Here is a 20,982-nt window from a genome sequence, read left to right on the forward strand (position 1 = left end):
CTGATTCCCTGATTAGTTTAGGAAACAAGGGCCCTTTCCAGCAGACCCGTTGCCTCTGTACAAGGGTGAGATAATTGGTCTTTACTTTGTCATTTACACATAGGTGTTCTTTTCTTTCTGAAGAGGTATCCTTCAAGGTTAAATGAAATAGCGTTTGAATAAGTCTAGAACAGCGGTTTTTAACTCTGACTGTATTAGACCATCTGAAAAGCATTTTTAAAACACTGATTTTGGAGCCTCACCACCACCGCTGCTGCTGCTGCTGCTAAGTTGCTTCAGTCATGTCCGACTCTGTGAGACCCCATAGATGGCAGCCCACCAGGCTCCTCCGTCCCTGGGATTCTCCAGGCAAGAACACTGGAGTGTGTTGCCATTTTCTTCTCCAATGCATGAAAGTGAAAGTGAAGTTGCTCAGTCGTGTCCGACTCTTAGTGACCCCATAGACTGCAGCCTATCGGGCTCCTCCGTCCATGACATTTTACAAGCAAGAGTACTGGAGTGGGGTGCCATTGCCTTCTCCAAGCCCCACCACAGACCAACTAAATAAACCTTTGTGGGAGCAGGGGTCTGGGGGCCTCATATTGTTTTTTAAAGCTCTCCAGGTGTTTCTAATTAAAAAGCTCCACAGTCTAATACCCAGTCATTCTTATACACAGTCAGTGCTCTAGAGATCAGTGCTTTTGAAATTCTAATGCACATTTGAATTATCTGGGATCTTGTTAAAATTCAGATTCTGATTCAGTAGGTCAAATAGGGCTGTAAAGTTCCCATTTGCAACAAACTCTCAGTTCATGTTAATAATGCCAGTCCCCAGATCACACTTGAAAGAGCATCCCCAGAAGGTGCTCTGGATTCTGGTCATCCACTGGTCACCAGTGTGTCCAGCCAGAGGCCTGGAAGTTGCCTCTTTACTTCACCCACTCATCTGTACCCTATCAGCTCTTGGTCACTAGTTCTTGTCAGTGCCAGCCCACTGTTCTCTGTAGCTTGTCAACTTAAATGCACAATGTGAGAGTTGCAAGTTTTATCTGCAGTAAAATGAGGACTGCAGCCAGGAGACAGCACCTCAGATAGCTCTGAGAAACTGCTCCAAAGAGGCAGTGGGGGAAAGGTCAGTATATATGATTTTTTGTGAACAGGAAATACATGCAATCAAACACATTATTTTTCCGGGTTTCTATTAGTCTTGTGAAGCCTTTGCTAGTCCTGAGGAACAGTGTCACCATGAAGGATTTTAGTGTTCCAGATAGGAGGAGATGCAAGAATTGCGCTCACAAAAATCAGCTCCTGAGAACATCTAACTATCTAAAGACCTGTCCTGTCAGTTTTCCTGGGGCACAGATTGCCTCATTTCTGCTCCTCACCCTGAACTCCTTCAGGGGATGTTGAAAGTCAGCAGCAACAAATGATTGAATCCTTGTAGAGGTAAATGGCAAGCACCCAGGTATGTGTGTGTGCTTAGTCAGTCAGTCATGTCCAACTCTTTGTGACCCCCAAAGACTGTAGTCGCCAGGCTCCTCTGTCCATGGAATTATCCAAGCAAGAATACTGGAGTGGGTTGCCATTTTCTTCTCCAGGGGATCTTCCCAACCCAGGGATTGAACCCGCATCTCTTGAGTCTTCTGCATTGGTAGGTGGATTCTTTAGCACTAGTGCCGCCTGGGAAAGCCAGAGCACCCGTGGCAAGTGCAATCTGTGGTTGACAAGTTCTTAATTCTTTCTTAGTAGACTGGTCACCATTCTCTTCCACATTCATCTACCGTCACTCCCCGTCCTGGCTGTGTTCTCTGATAGACCACCTCCTGACGGGAGTTTTCCATTCCTTCTTAGCTCTGTGCATGCCTTTTTTACTCTGTAGAAAGCTCTTCCAGTACTTGACCTATCTTGTAAGAGACCACAGAATTCCTGGGCCTCTGTCTGCACTAGACACATATTACAATTGTCCAGGAACAACTTGCCCTACTGGTTCTTTGCTAAGTTCCTAGAGCCCAGCTCAGCACGTATCAGGCTCTTAAATAAAACAGTCCTTGAATTTAGGAAAGAAAATCCCAAATTTGAATGAGCAAAACCAAACAAAGACATCAAATACTCTCCTCATCAAAATAACATTCTTTTGAGATTACGCATTAGGTTTTAAACACCCGCATTGGGGAAAAAAAGCTGTCCTTTTCATTATAGGGGACTGGAATGCAAAAGTAGGAAGTCAAGAAACACCTGGGGTAACAGGCAAATTTGGCCTTGGAATACGAAATGAAGCAGGGCAAAGGCTAATAGACTTTTGCCAAGAGAACGTACTGGTCATAGCAAACACCCTCTTCCAACAACACAAGAGAAGACTCTACACATGGACATTACCCGATGGTCAACACCGAAATCAGACTGATTATATTCTTTGCGCCAAAGATGGAGAAACTCTATACAGTCAGCAAAAACAAGACTGGGAGCTGACTGTGGCTCAGATCATGAACTCCTTATTGCCAAATTCAGACTTAAATTGAAGGAAGTAGGGAAAACCACTAGGCCATTCAGGTATGACCTAAATCAAATCCCTTATGATTATACAGTGGAAGTGAGAAATAGATTTAAAGGACTAGATCTGATAGATAGAGTGCCTGATGAACTATGGAATGAGGTTCACGACATTGTACAGGAGACAGGGATCAAGACAATCCCCATGGAAAAGAATGCAAAAAAGCAAAATGGCTGTCTGGGGAGGCCTTACAAATAGCTGTGAAAAGAAGAGAGGTGAAAAGCAAAGGAGAAAAGGAAAGATATACACATCTGAATGCAGAGTTACAAAAGATAGCAAGGAGAGATAAGAAAGCCTTCCTCAGCAATCAATGCAAAGAAATAGCGGAAAACAACAGAATGAGAAAGACTAGAGATCTCGTCAAGAAAATTAGAGATACCAAGGGAACATTTCATGCAAAGATGGACTCGATAAAGGACAGAAATGGTATGGACCTAACAGAAGCAGAAGATATTAAGAAGAGGTGGCAAGAATACACAGAAGAACTGTACAAAAAAGATCTTCACAACCAAGATGATCACGATGGTGTGATCACTCACCTAGAGCCAGACATCCTGGAATGTGAAGTCAAGTGGGCCTTAGAAAGCATCACTATGAACAAAGCTAGTGGAGGTGATGGAATTCCAGTTGAGCTATTTCAAATCCTGAAAGATGATGCTGTGAAAGTGCTGCACTCAATATGCCAGCAAATTTGGAACACTCAGCAGTGGCCACAGGACTGGAAAAGGTCAGTTTTCATTCCAATTCCAAAGAAAGGCAATGCCAAAGAATACTCAAACTACCGCACAATTGCACTCATCTCACATGCTAGTAAAGTAATGCTCAAAATTCTCGAAGCCAGGCTTCAGTAATACGTGAACTGTGAACTTCCAGATGTTCAAGCTGGTTTTAGAAAAGGCAGAGGAACCAGAGATCAAATTGCCAACATCTGCTGGATCATCGAATAAGCAAGAGAATTCCAGAAAAACATCTATTTCTGCTTTATTGACTATGCCAAAGCCTTTGACTGTGTGGATCACAATAAACTGTGGAAAATTCTGAAAGAGATGAGAATACCAGACACCTGACCTGCCTCTTGAGAAACCTATATGCAGGTCAGCAAACAACAGTTAAAACTGGACATGGAACAACAAACTTGTTCCAAATAGGAAAAGAAGTATGTCAAGGCTGTATATTGTCACCCTGCTTATTTAACTTATGTGCAGAATACATCATGAGAAACGTTGGGTTGGAAGAAGCACAAGCTGGAATTAAGATTGCTGAGACAGTGGCTCCCCAGCCCCAGGCCGGGAGGCCCAGATGGGGCAACCCCACGCTGGGGCCCTCTGGACGATGGCAGTGGCTGGACAGGAAGTAAGGAAGGAAGCAAGGAGCGCACCGGCGGAAGTGAGGGGGTGAGGGGTGATGGGAGCCCAGACGCAGAAGGTGTGTGGAGTCCAGACATCGAGCAGAGCTTCCAGGAGGCCCTGGCCATCTACTCGCCCTGTGGCTGGCGGAAAATCATCCTGTCTGATGAAGGCAAGATGTATGGTCGGAATGAACAGATTGCCTGCTACATCAAGCTGAGAACGGGAAAGACCCGAACTCGCAAACAGGTCTCTAGTCACATCCAGGTTTTGGCCGGAAGGAAATTGAGGGAAATCCAGTCCAAGCTCAAGGCCCTGAATGTGGACCAGGTTTCCAAGGACAAGGCTTTCCAGACAATAGCCACCATGTCCTCTGCCCAGCTCATCTCAGCACCTTCCCTGCAGGCCAAACTGGGTCCCGCCCATCCTCAGACCCCGGAGCTTTTCCAGTTTTGGTCGGGGAGTTCTGGGCCCCTGTGGAATGTTCCTGATGTGAAGCCATTCTTGCTGACACCATTCTCCTTGTCACAGACTCCTCCATCTACTGACCTCCGAGGGTATGAGCCCCCACAAGCCCTCTCACCTCCTGCTTTGCCCCCATCTACCCCATCACCCCCAGCCTGGCAGGCTAGGGCTCTGGGCACTGCTCGGTTGCAGCTGGTGGAGTTCTTGGCCTCTCTGGAACCACCGGATGCAACTGATTCTTACCAGAGGCACCTGTTTGTACACATCAGCCAGCACTGCCCCAGCCCTGGAGAGCCTCCCTTCAAGAGTGTGGACGTCCGGCAGAATATATGACAAATTCCCTGAGAAAAAGGGTGGTCTGCGGGAGCTGTATGATCGTTGGCCCCCCCGCCCATGCCTTCTTCCTGGTCAAATTCTGGATGGAGCGTGCCCAGCTGGAGGACGGAAGGTTCGTGTACCGTCTGCTGCGCTCACCCATGTTCGAGTACCTGGTGAATTTTCTGCACAAATTGCGGCAGCTGCCTGAGCGTTACGTGATGAACAGCGTCCTGGAGAACTTCACCATCCTGCAGGTGGTGACAAACAGAGACACCCAGGAACTGTTGCTCTGCACCGTCTACGTCTTTGAAGTCTCCACCAGTGAGCGGGGGGCCCAGCACCACATTTATCACCTGGTCAGGGACTGAAGGGGGACCCCAAAAGTGGCTCACCCTCCAGAATACCCTCTCCTCCCAGGCAGGTCCTCCAGCTTTTCCCATGTTTCTTACATGGGGAGAGGACTGCTCCCTGTTAGGACTGTAAAAGCTGGGTGGTGAGTGGAATGAGCTGGGACTGAGAGGGGAAGATGGATCCTGATCTTGGAACCTCACAGGGGTTTCTGAAAGGACAGGTCACCCCAGAGCATTAGGCACTGAGGACAGGAGTGAGACAACCCCGGGGATAGCACTGGTTTCTGTCTCTGAGGGTGCCCTCCCTTTCCTTTGTTCTGGATGTTCTGCAGGGCCCCAGTGACACATGGGCTCGTCTCTCCCTGTTTTTCCACATCTCCCTGTTCTCACTCTCCCTCTTCTTACCACCTCCATCCCGGGAACCCTGATATCGAATATTGAAGGTTAACCCTTTCTGTGCAGGGGCAGAGTCAGGTGGGCCCTGGAAATATATTATTACTTTTTAATATAACGAGATATTTATAAGTGGGTATTAGGGTCGTGACTTTTTCTCAGCTGGGCAAGCAGTGGGGTGAGGCTTTTTAATCTCATGCCCTCTTCTAAATGTGCCATGGGGCTAGACTGTGTTGCCTCCCTCTCCTCTCTCCTCCCACCCCCCCACCCCGTCCTGCCTCAAATGTGTTGGTTTGTGTTTTGACAGAGGATAAAGGTATTTTACCAAAAAAAAAAAGATCGCCAGGAGAAATATCAATAACCTCAGATATGCAGATGACACCACCATTATGGCAGAAAGTGAAGAGGAACTAAAAGCCTCTTGATGAAAGTGAAAGAGGAGAGTGAAAAAGTTGGCTTAAAGCTCAACATTCAGAAAACGAAGATCATGGCATCCGGTCCCATCACTTCATGGCAAATAGATAGGGAAACAGTGGCAGACTTTATTTTTGGGGGCTCCAGAATCACTGTAGGTGGTGATTGCTGCCATGAAATTAAAAGACACTCCTTGGAAGGAAAGTTATGATCAACCTAGACAGCATATTAAAAAGCAGAGACATTACTTTGCCAACAAAGGTCCATCTAGTCAAGGCTATGGTTTTTCCAGTGGTCATGTATGGATGTGAGAGTTGGACTGTGAAGAAAGCTGAGCACTGAAGAATTGATGCATTTGAACTGTGGTGTTAGAGAAGACTCTTGAGAGTCCCTTGGATTGCAAGGAGATCCAACCAGTCCATTCTAAAGGAGATCAGCCCTGGGATTTCCTTGGAAGGACTGATGCTAAAGCTGAAACTCCAATACTTTGGCCACCTCATGCGAAGAGTTGACTCATTGGAAAAGACTCTGATGCTGGGAGAGATTGGGGGCAGGAGGAGAAGTGGATGACAGGGGATGAGACGGCTGGATTGGCATCACCGACTTGATGGACATGAGTTTGAGTGGACTCCGGGAGTTGGTGATGGACAAGGAGTCATGGGCATGCTGCGATTCATGGGGTTGCAAAGAATTGGACACGACTGAGCGATTGAACTGAACTGATTGGGGGGGAATAAGTAGCTTAAGAGGGGCTCAGGTATGTCCCTGGTGGTTCAGTGATTCAGAGTCTGGCCTTCCACAGCAGGGGGCACAGGTTGGATATCTGATCCTAGAACTAAGATAGGGAACTAAGATCAGAAAAAGGGACCCCCCCCACACACACACACACAAAAGGGCTAAGGCAAGCAAGAGGACAGGAAGGAGAGGATGGGATGCTGGAAGCAGCTTGGAGGTTAGCTTTTAAATCTGGGCTGGTCCCAGCAAGGGCGCCCCTCATAGCTCAGTTGGTAAAGAATCTGCCTGCAATGCAGCAGACCCTGGTTGGATTCCTAGGTCAGGAAGATCCCCTGGGGAAGGGATAGGTTACCCATTCCAGGATTTCTGGCCTGGAGAGTTCCATGGACTGTATAGTCATGGGGTCGCAAAGAGTGGAACACGACTGAGCGACCTTCACTTTCTTTTTCTTTCCTCCTAGCAGGGGAAAAGGGAAGAGCTCTGGGGCAGGGTGGGGACAGCCCACGGAGAACCTTTCAGAGCCCTGGGGACTGTTCGAAGTGCGCGGAGAAGGCACGAGTTTCGGAGCTTGAACTAACTTGCTGCGGAGGGAGGCGCCGCGAGCCGCAGCCATTCAGGTTTCAGGTCTTTCCAGCGCCCTTACGGGTAGCTGGTTTGGGGAAGGGGAGGGGAAGGGAGGGCAGGTCCAGAGCAAAGTGGGTGGAGTGGAGGGGGCAGACTGAAGGAAATGAGACAACCTTTTCCTCCCACCGAATCGTGGTCCTCCTGCGTCTGCTGGGGTTACCACCGCCGCCCGTGAGCGCCCAGGCCGGGACCCCGTGCCCACAGGTCTCCACTGGGATTTCTTTCCGAATCGCCAGTGCCAGCCCAAACCTTGGCCACAGCTGTGTTGCGTCCTCTTAGTGATCGGCTCCTGGTCCCCCGGCTCCGCCCCCAGCACCCGGAGCCAGGACCCCGGAAGTGCGCGTTGGCTGCTCGGGCGAAGGTAAGCGTTGCGGTTGAGCGCGCTCAGGGTGTAGGGGCGCCTGGCATGCCCAGCGCGCCGTGGCCTGCCCTGAACACCCCTGCTTTGGAAATACGTAGAGTACTTCTGACCTGAGGAGGCTGCTTTGTTCCTGACCCCCTGCCCAGGTGTTGTAGCCTGGGTACCCCCAAGGAACTTTGCTTACCGGCGCTTGTTTTCTCTCTCTTCTTCTCACTTTCCTCTTGCTTCCTACCCGCATCCCTCCTTCTCTTTCTTTCTGGATCCAGGAACTCTCCGCTCCTTGCCTATGCAAGCCTGGCTTCGGAGAGCGAGTCCTTTCCTAATCTCTGCACCTCTCTCCTCCTCCGCCTCCGGGACCAGGGGCTTAGTTCCCAGCCGGCGACAGTGACTGGCTTTGACCTCGGACCTGCCCTGTCCGAAATTTCCTTGGCTCTAGTTGATCTCATTTTTGTTCAGTGGCTCAGTCGTGTCTGACTCTTTGCGACCCCAGGGACTGCAGCACACCAGGCTTCCCTGTCCTTGACCTTCACCATCTCCCAGAGCTTGCTCAAACTCATGTCCACTGAGTCAGTGACATCCAACCATCTCGTTCTCTGTTGTCCCCTTCTCCCCCTGCCTTCAATGTTTCCCAGCATCAGGGTCTTTTCCAATGAGTTGGCTTTTCCCATTAGGTAGGTGGCCAAAGTATTGGAGCTTCAGCCTCAGTTCTGGGTTGATTTCCTTTAGGATTGACTGGTTTGATCTCCTTGCAGTCCAAAAGAGTCTTCTCCAACACCGCAGTTCAAAAGCATCATTTCTTCCGTGCTCAGCCTTCTTTATGGTCCGACTCTCACATTCATACATGACTAATGGAAAAACCATAGCTTTGTTTTATGAATGTTTTAAGCCAGCTTTTTCACTCTCCTCTGTCACCCTCATCAAGAGGCTCTTTAGTTCCTCCTCACTTTCTGCCATAACGGAGGTGTCATCTGCATATCTGACATTTACCAGACTCCTTTCCAGGAACTCAGCCTGCTGCAAGCTTTTGGTGGCCCCAGAAATCAAAGTGGATAGGGGGGTGAAAAGGTAGTTGGTGGTCCCTAAATCCTTAGGGGGATGCTGTGCTCACGGAGAGGAGTGTAGTCAGCTTCTTGCAGTTCTGACTGGGTTTCTCAAGGATTAGGGTGTCAGGGTGGGGATGAGCACTGAATATGGGATTTGAGGGTGGAGGTAAGGAGGCTGATTTGGAAGGAGAGGGAAGGAAACCATTTTGTGTTAGTTTGCCATTTCGCTCTTGTTAACTACCCGAGTTCTCACATCAAGCCTCTGAGTAGGGACTCCTATCCCTGTTTTACAAAAGGGCCAAGTGAGATGCACAGAGGGTGAGTAATGCTGCCAAGGCTATGCAGATGGGAAGGGATACAGCCAGGATTTGGGAATCAGCTGGTTTGTACCAAGCATCCCCATATCCTGCCCTACAAAGAGTTCCTCTATCCAGTTTGAGCAGAATACCAACACCTGTCCCTGGGTCATACCACATGGGACCAGGCTCTTTACTTTTTGAGCAAATACATCTTGATTCTATTCAAATCCAAATGATTTATTTAGTACCTACTATCCTCACAATTCAGTGGAAAGCACTGAAGCTTCAACTTGAAACCTCACTCCTGTATCTTCTGCCCGTCATCTAGTCTGTCATCAAATATGTAATTCTTCCCCAGAAGGATGACTTGAGTCTCTCTCCCCAAAAGACTGTTAAGCTTGTTGGCTAACCTAAACCCTAGAATGGGACCACTAGCATTTAAATCCTGCATGAGGCCTTTCTGTAGTTTTCTGTGTCTGGAAAGTAGGGATGGGAGGATTTAAAATAGAAGCTGTCAGCCAGGGTTTCAGTTTTGCCTCCCAAATGGTATCTGACAATGTCTGGAAACATTTTTGGCTCCTAACATGGAAGTTTAGTGTCCTCCCACCCTCAGATGACAGAAGAGATGAGAATCTTCACGTGTTTTACGAGCACTGAGGTAGATCCTGTGCATAATATAATTTGAGAAACACTGTCTCATAGAATAAAATCTAACCTCAGACATTGATCTCAATTTACCTTCCCAAATTCATCTCATGACACTTCCAGTATGCACTTTCTATTCCACCCAACTTCCTATTCTTTTGGTATTCTAGGTCTTGACTTTTTGGAACGCCCGTCTTTCTCCATGGCTAGCAAATTCCTCATTATTCTTTGAGATCAGATCTCAAGTCCCATGCTGGGTGAAGCATAATTCAGCCCCTACAGGTGGTTTGATGTTATCCCTCCCTGCTACCCCATCCCCAGCCATCCTCTCCCATTTTTTCTTTTAATATCTCTCTTGTAGTGTTTACTGTGCTTTATAGGGATCTCTTGTTCATCACCTGACTGGTCTACCTGGAACCCAGCACAGTGCTGTCCTCATGCTGGTGGTTAAACTTGCAAGCTTTGGAATCAGGCTGCCTGCATTCAAATTCTAGTTCTGCCACTTTGTGACCTTGAGACATTGACTCAGCCTCTCAAAACCTTATTAACAAAATAAGAATAGTCTGCCTTCTCTGCAGACGAGTGTTATTAACTAGTGGGATAATAATTGTTCATATTAGCACTGAGTGCCAGGACAGGGTTCAATTTTAGCATTTTATATTTTTACTAATTTAATTTTTATGAGGACCCTATTATTTAGTACTAGTATTACCCTATTTTCCAGGCAAAGAAATGGTGTCCTGGGAAGCTAAGCAGTTTGCCCAAAGTCGCACAGCTAATGTAGGCCAGGATTCACCAGACATCTGGACTGTAAAACACATTCTGGTAAAGGGCTTAAACCACATATAGTAAGTGTATAAACATGAGCTGGATTTGTTGTGTACATTGAGAAGAGCCAAAGTCTATTGGGTTTTTCAACTGCACCACCTTGTGATCTAAGACTGTGCCTTTCTTTTTACAATTCCCATTCCTTTCCTCTCCATCTTGCCCCTAACCCAGTCTCAGAGGGACAAGACACTGGGGTCAGTCTCCTGTCACAGTTCTCGGTCAGCACCAATGACCTTGATGCCAAGTGGAGCCTTTTGTGAGCCAGGTCAGGGTCAGAGCAGCATTCACTCTTTGAGGACGGGCCATAGAATCAGCACACTTGCTGGAGGTGGGAGGTGCTGAGGAGGAGTTAGGAGCTGCCTGACTCCAGCTTCTAAGCATTTTCTGTTTTGCAGTGTGTATAGCACATCAGTATTGTGTTAGATCAATCAGTGAATGTGGGATGAATGGATGAATGGTACGAGGTGGATCTCCTGCCTATGCTCGATGATTCAGAGTATGCTTTTTCTCCAGGTGTTATATATTGAAGGTAAAACTTATTAAGAGAGTTTAATGACTTGCAGAGTTTTTGAGAACCACATTTGCAACCTGTCACTGACCACTTTTATGAGTTATGTGTGACACTGGATACTAGGTTACAGCTGATCACTTTATTAACTTGAGATCCTTTTCCCTGAATGTAGCCCTGCCTTTGTTTTTTTTTTTTTAATATAAATTTATTTATTTTAATTGGAGGTTAGTTACTTTACAATATTGTATTGGTTTTGCCATTCATCAACATGAATCCGCCACAGGTATACACGTGTTCCCCATCCTGAACTCCCCTCCCACCTCCCTCTCCATCCCATCCCTCTGGGTCATCCCAGTGCACCAGGCCCAAGCATCCTGTATCATGCATTGAAACTGGACTGGTGATTTGTTTCATATATGATATTATACATGTTTCAATGCCATTCTCCCAAATCATCCCGTCCTCTTCCTCTCCCACAGAGTCCAAAAGACTGTTCTATACACCTGTGTCTCTTTTGCTGTCTCGCATACAGGGTTATCGTTACCATCTTTCTAAATTCCATATATATGCATTAGTATACTGTATTGGTGTTTTTCTTTCTGTCTTACTTCACTCTTGCTGTATAATAGGCTCCAGTTCCATCCACCTCATTAGAACTGATTCAAATGTATTCTTTTTAATGGCTGAGTAATACTCCATTGTGTATATGTACCACAGCTTTCTTATCCATTCATCTGCTGATGGACATCTAGGTTGCTTCCATGTCCTGGCTATTATAAACAGTGCTGCGATGAACATTGGGTACACGTGTCTCTTTCAGTTCTGGTTTCCTCAGTGTGTATGCCCAGCAGTGGGATTGCTGGGTCATAAGGCAGTTCTATTTCCAGCTTTTTAAGGAATCTCCACAGTGTTCTCCATAGTGGCTGTACTAGTTTGCATTCCCACCAACAGTGTAAGAGGGTTCCCTTTTCTCCACACCCTCTCCAGCATTTATTGCTTGTAGACTTTTGGATCACAGCCATTCTGACTGGCGTGAAATGGTACCTCATTGTGGTCTTGATTTGCATTTCTGTAGCTCTGCCTTTGAAAGCTGAAAGCTGAACCCCTTCTTTGCTGGTCCATTGGCCACTTGCTGTATAGGCCAGACTGCCTTACACGAATACCTGCACATTTGTGTACTCTGGCTTCTTTCACAGCTGAATCAGACAGTTGTGACCCCCCTGAGTTGGCTTGTTTGGCAGGTTGTCCCTCAGACTTTAGTGGAGTGAGGTTGCCTGGTATGTGCAAGGTGTTGAGGTTTTGTTAGGAGGTCACAGAAATACTCTAGTAAGGCTGCTTTTGAGGATGGAGCAGGGTGAGAACTTCCCTGTGCATCAACGTGTTGCAGACCACTCAGATTCCCCATAGCACTTAAGACCAGACTCTTACTGCCTCTGGTGGTAATGTCTCTGGCATTATCCCCTTTCCTGGGTCACCAGATGACTGATCTGAGAAGCATTTCCCTTGAGTGCTAATGACTGGAGTAAAAGGCTCAAGATTTTGGGAGCATCACTTGTATTTTCACTGAGGCATTTATCTAGAAGATAAACTAGCCCAGGAGGGGCATGTCAGGCCCGGCACTATGTTTTCAGGCCTCTGATGTCACAGCTTGGCTGCCGTCTTAGGTAGTACCTCTTAACCTCTTCTACCTCTCGAGTAGGAGCTTGCTGGATTTGTGGGGACTGGTAATCATGAGTGTGACAGATAGAAAGCTGTATGTACCTGGAATATAGCTAAAGAAGGGCCTGACAGATGCATAGGTGTATGGTGACTGGAGGACAAGAGATGGGTCTGGGAGATGGCTCTGACTTTCCAGCAGTCCTGGAATCTGTTTCTGTATGTTGGGAGATAGTGGAGTGGGTTCAGGTATGCTGAGCTCTTTGAATGGTGGCTCTCCCTTCTGTTTCCTCCTGTGGCAGTGGAACCAGAGCCCAGGGGGAGGGACAGTGTGTCCAGTAAGCAAAGAAACCAGAGTCACAAGGTTGTGCTCAGTGGTTGAAGGTTTTTTTTCTTTTCCTTCAAAGCCCTGGCTGATAAACTGTGTGGATGCCTCCTCCTGAGTCTGGATTTTTGAACATTACCTTTAGAGAAGCCAAAAGTCTGTCTGAATTGATAAGTAATTGCTAAGTTTCTCTGGACTTAGAGAGGGAGGAAGAAAGCAACAGAGAGAGAGAGACAAGAAAGAGAGCTAGGGCACTCTCTATCAGGTCTGTTTTTTATAAAATCCAGCGTGTGACCTAGCAGATCACTATCGTGGCTGATACATTTGCTGGGAATCATGTTCACAGTTGCAGTCCTTTTCTTTGATCCAAAAGCCTTTTGTCAAAACACACCTCAGGGGCTAGGTACATGTTTGTTGATTGGACAACTGATATAGGTCATTCCCAGATTTCACTAGTTTGTTTACCACTTAGTGACACGCCCCTCCCCCCACATATAAGCGACACTTAGTGAGTGACAAACAGTGAACAAATGCACTAGCATGAAAGTCACATCTTGAACCTCAATATGTTCATGCCCTAAATGGGGAGATAGACAGGAAAACCAGCACAGCACAGTGGAGTAGTTCTGTGACAGAGAAAATACAGATGCAGAGGAAGACTCAGTCTAGCCAGGGGTCAGGGAATGGAGGCCAAGGGAAAGGAGGTCTCTTTGTGGAACATTCTTCCTCCATGGAAGGTGGTCCCAAGGCGGTTCCTAGTGGTCAGTTGCAATACGAGCACCTGGGAGTTGGTGCCAGAACCCTTGTTAAAGGTTTTATGTCCCTTCGTTGTGTTGATCCTCGTAACCATCCTCTGAGGCCACTATTAGAGGAGGAATCGGAATCCTACCCTTAGCTAAAAGGCAGATCTGGCATTGGACCCAGGCCCCTGGACTCTGAGCCCGTCACCATTGCTCCAGACAGTGTCAGGGTGGTCATATTATCATCAGAGCCAATTCGAAAATCTAATTTTCAAAAAAGAAAGTACAGGTGTGTGGGTTCTTGTTGTCTGGGTGGGAGTGGCCCTTTCCTCTATGTTTTTCCCCCCTTTTCCTCTCCCTTGCCTGATATCTGAGGCCTTGACTTGTGAGAACTTAAAAGCAGTTAGACGCTCTTTGCTCTGGGAATCTGTGCCTCTTTTTTCTACCTCTTACCTCCTCTCTTATCACCTAGGCATCTTGCACTTTTTTCTCCAAGATGAGAGGAGGTGGAAATGCTGCTCATAGACAAGTAACCATAGAGTTTTGAATAAAAGAAAGCTTTCTTAAAGAACAACAACAACAACAACAACACCCTGCTGTAGTTTAAGCCTTTCCCCTTTGCCCTGTGCCCTCCTGCCTGTGTCACTCGGATGGTTAATAGTAGGAGGAAACTGACTTCAGGGGGCCTTGTTTCTACACAGGGACCCTTGATCAAAAGGGCTACCAAAACTTGCCTTACCCTAAGGACCTACACAAATCACAAATATGGCTGACTTGTCTTTTTGCTTGGCAAAGACAAGGCAAAAAGGCAAGACAGGCCACAGCAGCCCATGATAAGGGTCTGTAAGGGCCTCTTATTGGAAGACACATACACTGTTTTCCTTAAGTGCCTATCCAGTGTTCCACTAGGCTGAGCAACCTTTGATGTTAGTTTCCTTCCCTGCTGGAGTACACTTTGAGGACCTCATGAAAATACAGAAAACAGACTTGGACATATTAGAGTCTGGAAAAGACACGCATGAAAGTGAAGAGTGTGCCTGTAGATAGCCTTGTATGCTCACAGAGATGGCTTGGTGGCCTTGGTTTGTCTGCTTAGCTCAAACTGTCAGTGTTTGGGCTTCCCGGGTGGCTCAGTGGTAAAGAACCTGCCTGCTCAAGTTCAGTTCTGTGGGTTGGGAAGATTCCCTGGAGAAGGAAATGGCAACCCACTCCAGTATTCTCGCCTGAAGAATCCCATGGAGAGAGGAGTCTGACGGGCTACAATACAGTCCATGGGGCTACAATATAGTCCACGGGGTCACAAGAGTTGGACCCAACTGAGCACACATGCTGCACGTCAGCGTTTACTGACACCCTCGAGTCCCAGACATCGTTCTAGGCCCTGGGGTTGTAGAGATGAACAAGACGTTCTTCCTGTCCGCCAGGCTTCTTTGCCCATGGAATTTTCCAGGCAAGGATACTGGAGTGGAGTGCCGTTTCTTATGCCAGGGGATTTTCTCAGCCCAGGAACTGAAACTGTCTCTTGCATCTCCTGCACTGGCAGCCGGATTCTTTACCACTAGCAGCATGTGGGAAGCCCCAGTGTAGCCTTACATTATTACAGCACTATTCTGCATCGTAGCAGCATTATTACATTACTGTCTTGTGGTATTACTGTGCTATCCATCTCTCTCATTAAAGCAAATTCTCTGAAAGCAAGACATGTGGGCTTATGCATGCTGAATTGCTAAGTCATGTCTGACTCTTGACGTCCCTGTGGAATGCACCCCACCAGGCTCCTCTGTCCATGGGATTTCCCAGGCAAGAATACTGGAGTGGGTTGCCATTTCCTTCTTCAGGGGATCTTCCCAACCCAGGGATCAGACCTGCATCCACTGCATTGACAGGCAAATTCTTTACCACGGCACCACTGGGGAAACCTAAAACCTGTCTTACTGATTCCTAAATCACTAGAGCCCACCCTGAATTCTTGCACTTTGGTAGGTGTTCAATCAATGACTGTTGCAACCACTCAAAAATTCAGTGCTAGAGGTAATCACTAGCACTTTGGGCATCCAGAGGAGGAACAGCTACACTCAACTTGGACAGCAGATGGGTCCAAGAGCATCTAAGAGGCTGAAGGGGAGGCATCTAGGCTTACAGAAGGGCATCACAGGCAGAGGAATCAGAGAGAAATACAGCATGACTCAGTGAGTGGGCATGGTCTGCTCTAAGAACAAGAGAGAGATAGGTGTGGTTGGAGATAGGGAGGCAGATCTCTAAATGGGCAAAGTGGCACACCAGGAAAAGCCTTGTAAAGAATTGGAATTGTATTCTGAAGACACTGGGGAATTACTGTAGGATTTCACACAGGAGAGATTAGATCAGAGTTTCATTGTAAAAACAGACCCCTCTGTCAGTAGATATTGGAAAGGAATAAGACAGGTGGCAGGAAGACCAGTTAGGACACCATTGCAGTTTAGAGAATAGAAAAGGCCCAGGGTTTGGAGTCAGACAGACCTCAGTCTACATACCAGTCTCACAACATCTTTGTGTAGCTAAAGCTATTATTAAGTTTCTCAGCTTCTGTCTTTCCCATCTGAAAACAGGGAAGGATGATCCTCTCTATCAAGGATAGATGGCTCTCAAGACTATGGATGATGAAGTATGTAAAGTGTCTGCTACAGTAATCGATCAACATTTGGCATGTGAAAATGGTGGTGAATATTAGTTTTTAATATTATTGTCATTAATCCAGGTGAAAAAAAAAATGAGTTTCTGTCTAAGACACTAGTAATAGGAGCAGAGAATTGGGCTCAACTCAGGACATATTTTGGCAATAAAGTTGACACAATTTGGTGACTCATTCATGCTGTGGAATTTGAGGGTGGGGGAAAGAGTCTGGGATGACTGGGATTTTAACCTGAGCAATAAGAGTAAGGACAGTGGGGCCATTCATTAGGAGAGTTATAGAGGAGGAGCATTTGGAAAAAAAGATGATGAGCTCAGTTTCAGACAAACTGAACTTGAAGCATTTTGGGGACAGCTGAGGACTTCCCAGGTGGCTCATTGGCAAAGAATTCACCTACCAATGCAGGTCACAGATACTGAGCTGGGCCCCATTTGTTATACACCAGCTTCCTGGTAGTTATGCTTTTTGCATGTGTTGTGCTTACTCAGTCATGTCTGACTCTTCGTTGACTCCATAGACTTGCCCACCAGACACTGCTGTCCATTGAATTTTCCAGGCAAAAATACTGGAGTGGGTTGCCATTTCCTCCTCCAGGGGATCTTCCTGCCTCAGATTGAACATGTGTCTCTCATGACTTCTGTATTGGCAGGTGGATTCTTTACCACTGAGGCACCTGGCAAGCCTCTATTTTGCATATGATAGCTTCTCTCTCAATTTGCCCTACCCTTTCCTTCCCCTACTGTGATCACCAGACCAATTTCTATGTCCGTGTCTCCATTCAGTTCAGTCCAGTCACTCAGTTGTGTCCAAATCTTCACGACCCCCATGGACCACAGCACACCAGGCCTCCCTGTCCATCACCAACTCCCAGAGTCTACTCAAACTCATCTCCATGGAGTCAGTGATGCCATCCAACCATCTCATCCTCTGTCATCCCCTTCTCCTCCTGCCTTCAATCTTTTCCAGCATCAGGGTCTTTTCTAATGAGTCAGCTCTTTACATCAGGTGGCCAAAGTATTGGAGTTTCAGCTTCAATATCAATCCTTCCAATGAACACTCAGGACTGATATCCTTTAGGATGGATCTCCTAACACCACAGTTCAAAAGCATCAATTCTTCGGTGCTCAGCTTTCTTTCTAGTCCAACTCTCACATCCATACATGACTACTGGAAAAACCAAAGCCTTGACTAGACGGACCTTTGTTGGCAGAGTAATGTCTCTGCTTTTTAATATGCTATCTAGGTTGGTCATAACTTTCCTTCCAAGGAGTAAGCGTCTTTTAATTTCATGGCTGCAGTCACCATCTGCAGTGATTTTTGAGCCCTCAAAAATAAAGTCAGCCACTGTTTCCCCTGTTTCCCCATCTATTTGCCATGAAGTGATGGGAGTGGATGCCATGATCTTCGTTTTCTGAATGTTGAGCTTTAAGCCAACTTTTTCACTCTCCTCTTTCACTTTCATCAAGAGACTTTTTAGTTCCTCTTCACTTTCTGCCATAAGGGTGGTGTCATCTGCATATCTGAGGTTACTGATGCTTTTCCCGGCAATCTTGATGCCAGCTTGTGTTTCTTCCAGTCCAGTGTTTCTCATGATGTACTCTGCATATAAGTTAAATAAGCAGGGTGACAGTATACAGCCTTGATGTACTCCTTTTCTTATTTGGAACAAGTATGTTGTTCCATGTCCAATTTTAACTGTTGCTTCCTGACGTGCATACAGATATCTCAAGAGGCAGGTCAGGTGATCTAGTATTCCCATCTCTTTCAGAGTTTTCCACACTTTGTTGTGATCCACACAGGCAAAGGCTTTGGCATAGTCAATAAAGCAGAAATAGATGTTTTTCTGGAACTTTCTTGCTTTTTTGATGATCCAGCAGATGTTGGCAATTTGATCTCTGGTTCCTCTGCCTTTTCTAAAACCAGCTTGAACATCTGGAAGTTCACAGTTCACGTATTACTGAAGCCTGGCTTCGAGAATTTTGAGCATTACTTTACTAGAGAGTGAGATGAGTGCAATTGTGTGGTAGTTTGAGCATTCTTTGGCATTGCCTTTCTTTGGAATTGGAATGAAAACTGACCTTTTCCAGTCCTGTGGCCACTGCTGAGTGTTCCAAATTTGCTGGCATATTGAGTGCAGCACTTTCACAGCATCATCTTTCAGGATTTGAAATAGCTCCACTGGAATTCCATCACCTCCACTAGCTTTGTTCATAGTGATGCTTTCTAAGGCCCACTTGACTTCACATTCCAGGATGTCTGGCTCTAGGTGAGTGATCACATCATCGTGATTATCTTGGTCATGAAGATCTTTTTTGTATAGTTCTTCTGTGTATTCTTGCCACCTCTTCTTAATATCTTCTGGTTCTGTTAGGTCCATACCATTTCTGTCCTTTATCGAGCCCATCTTTGCATGAAATGTTCCCTTGGTATCTCTAATTTTCTTGACGAGATCTCTAGTCTTTCCCATTCTGTTGTTTTCCTCTGTTTCTTTTCACTGATCGATGAGGAAGGCTCTCTTATCTCTCCTTGCTATTCTTTGGAACTCTGCATTCAAATGAGTATATCTTTCCTTTTCGCCTTTGCTTTTGGCTTCTCTTCTTTTCACAGCTATTTGTAAGGCCTCCTCAGACAGCCATTTTGCTTTGTTGCATTTCTTTTTCTTGGGGATGGTCTTGCTCCCTCTCTCCTGTACAGTGTCACGAAGCTCCATCCATAGTTCATCAGGCACTCTGTCTATCAGATCTAGTCCCTTAAATCTATTTCTCACTTCCACTGTATAATTGTAAGGGATTTGATTTAGCTCATACCTGAATGGTCTAGTGGTTTTCCCTACTTTTTTCAATTGCAGTCTGAATTTGGCAATACGGAGTTCATGACCTGAGCCACAGTCAGCTCCCAGTCTTGTTTTTGCTGACTGTATAGAGCTTCTCCATCTTTGGCTGCAATGAATATAATCAGTCTGAATTTGGTATTGGCCATCTAGTGATGTCCTTGTATAGAGTCTTCTCTTGTGTTGTTGGAAGAAGGTGTTTGCTATGACCAGTGCATTCCCTTGGCATAACTCTATTAGCCTTTGCCCTGCTTCATTCTGTACTCCAAGGCCAAATTTGCCTGTTACTCCAGGTGTTTCTTGACTTCCTACTTTTGCATTCTAATCCCCTATAATGAAAAGGACATCTTTTGTGGGTGTTAATTCTAGAAGATCTTATAGGTCTTCACTGAACTGTTCAATTTCAGCTTCTGGTCAGGACATAGACTTGGGTTACCGTGATATTGAATGGTTTGCCTTGGAAATGAACAGAGATCATTCTGTCGTTTTTGAGATTGCATACAAGTACTCCATTTCATACTCTTTTGTTGACTATGATGGCTACTCTATCTCTTGTAAGGGATTCTTGCCCACAGTAGTAGATGTAATGGTCATCTGAGTTAAATTCACCCATTCCAGTCCATTTTAGTTCTCTGATTCCTAAAATGTTGACGTTCTCTCTTGCCATCTCCTGTTTGACCACTTCCAGTTTACCTTGATTCATGGACCTAACATTGCAGGTTCCTATGCAGTATTGCTCTTTATAGCATCAGATCTTACTTCTATCACCAGTCACATCCACAGCTAGGTGTTGTTTTTGCTTTGGGTCTGTCTCTTCATTCTTTCTGGATTTATTTCTCCATGGTTCTCCAGTAGCATATTGGGCACCTACCAACCTGGGGAGTTCATCTTTCAGTGTCCTAGCTTCTTGCCTTTTCATACTGTTCATGGGTTTCTGAAGGCAAGAATACTGAAGTGGCTTGCCATTCTCTTCTCCAGAGGACTACATTTTGTCAGAACTCTCCACCAAGACCCGTCCATCTTGGGTGGCCCTACATGGCATGGCTTAGTTTCATTGAGTTACACAAGGCCATGGTCCATGGGATTAGATTGGTTAGTTTTCTGTGATTGTATCTCCATTACTTGTCTGTAAATACGTTCTTCAGTACTATTTTTCTAGATTCTGTATATGTGTATATTCACAATCAATAGCCAGACAAAAAATAAAAGATAATTACAGTTGCAAGCTGCAATGGAAACATGATTAACTTAACAATATTAAATAATTACATGCAATTTGAGGGGTCAAGCAGAATGATGCGGGAAGTGGACGTACACACACATGCACATGTTTTCATCTGCCCAGCCAGTCTTTTGTCTTTTGATTGGTGCGTTTAATCCATTTACATTTAAGATAATTATGAATATGTGATCCTCTTACCATTTTCTTAATTGTTTTGGGTTTATTTTCTGTAGGTCTTTTCCTTCTCTTGTGTTTCCTGCCTAGAGAAGTTTCTTCAGCATTTGTTGTAAAGCTGGTTTGGCGGTGCTGAATTTGCTTAACTTTTGCTTATCTGAAAAGCTTTTGATTTCTCAGTCAAATCTGAATGAGAGTCTTGGGTAGAGTATTCTTGGTTGTAGGTTCTTACCTTTCATTACTTTAAATGTATCATGCCATTCCCTTCTGGCTTGTGGAGTTTCTGTTGAGAAATCAGCTGATTATCTGATGGGAGTTCCCTTGTATGTCATTTGTCGTTTTTCCCTTGTTGCTTTCAATATTGTATCTTTGTCTTTAATTTTTGTCCATTTGATTAATGTGAGTCTCAGTGTGTTCCTCCTATGGTTTATTCTGCCTGGGACTCTGTGCTTCCTGGACTTTGTTGACTATTTCCTTTCCCATGGTAGGAAATTTTTCAGCT

The 20,982-nt window shown here is 45.8% G+C and overlaps 1 protein-coding gene and 1 pseudogene across 1 annotated transcript in view; both read left to right on the forward strand.

The window, feature by feature from the left end:
* The first annotated feature begins 3,829 nt into the window (after nucleotides 1–3,829).
* On the forward strand, nucleotides 3,830–5,200 carry LOC120851426 (annotated as a pseudogene).
* A 1,822-nt stretch (nucleotides 5,201–7,022) lies between these two features.
* Nucleotides 7,023–20,982, forward strand: part of EVA1A (eva-1 homolog A, regulator of programmed cell death) — an 84,813-nt gene continuing 70,853 nt past the window's right edge. The window contains exon 1 of the mRNA XM_040224183.1: nucleotides 7,023–7,536. The gene's annotated coding sequence lies outside the window, so the exon portion shown is untranslated. The remainder of the gene's footprint in view (nucleotides 7,537–20,982) is intronic.

The sequence above is a fragment of the Oryx dammah genome, unplaced genomic scaffold (assembly GCF_014754425.2).
Source record: "Oryx dammah isolate SB20612 unplaced genomic scaffold, SCBI_Odam_1.1 HiC_scaffold_25, whole genome shotgun sequence".
NCBI lineage: Eukaryota > Metazoa > Chordata > Mammalia > Artiodactyla > Bovidae > Oryx > Oryx dammah.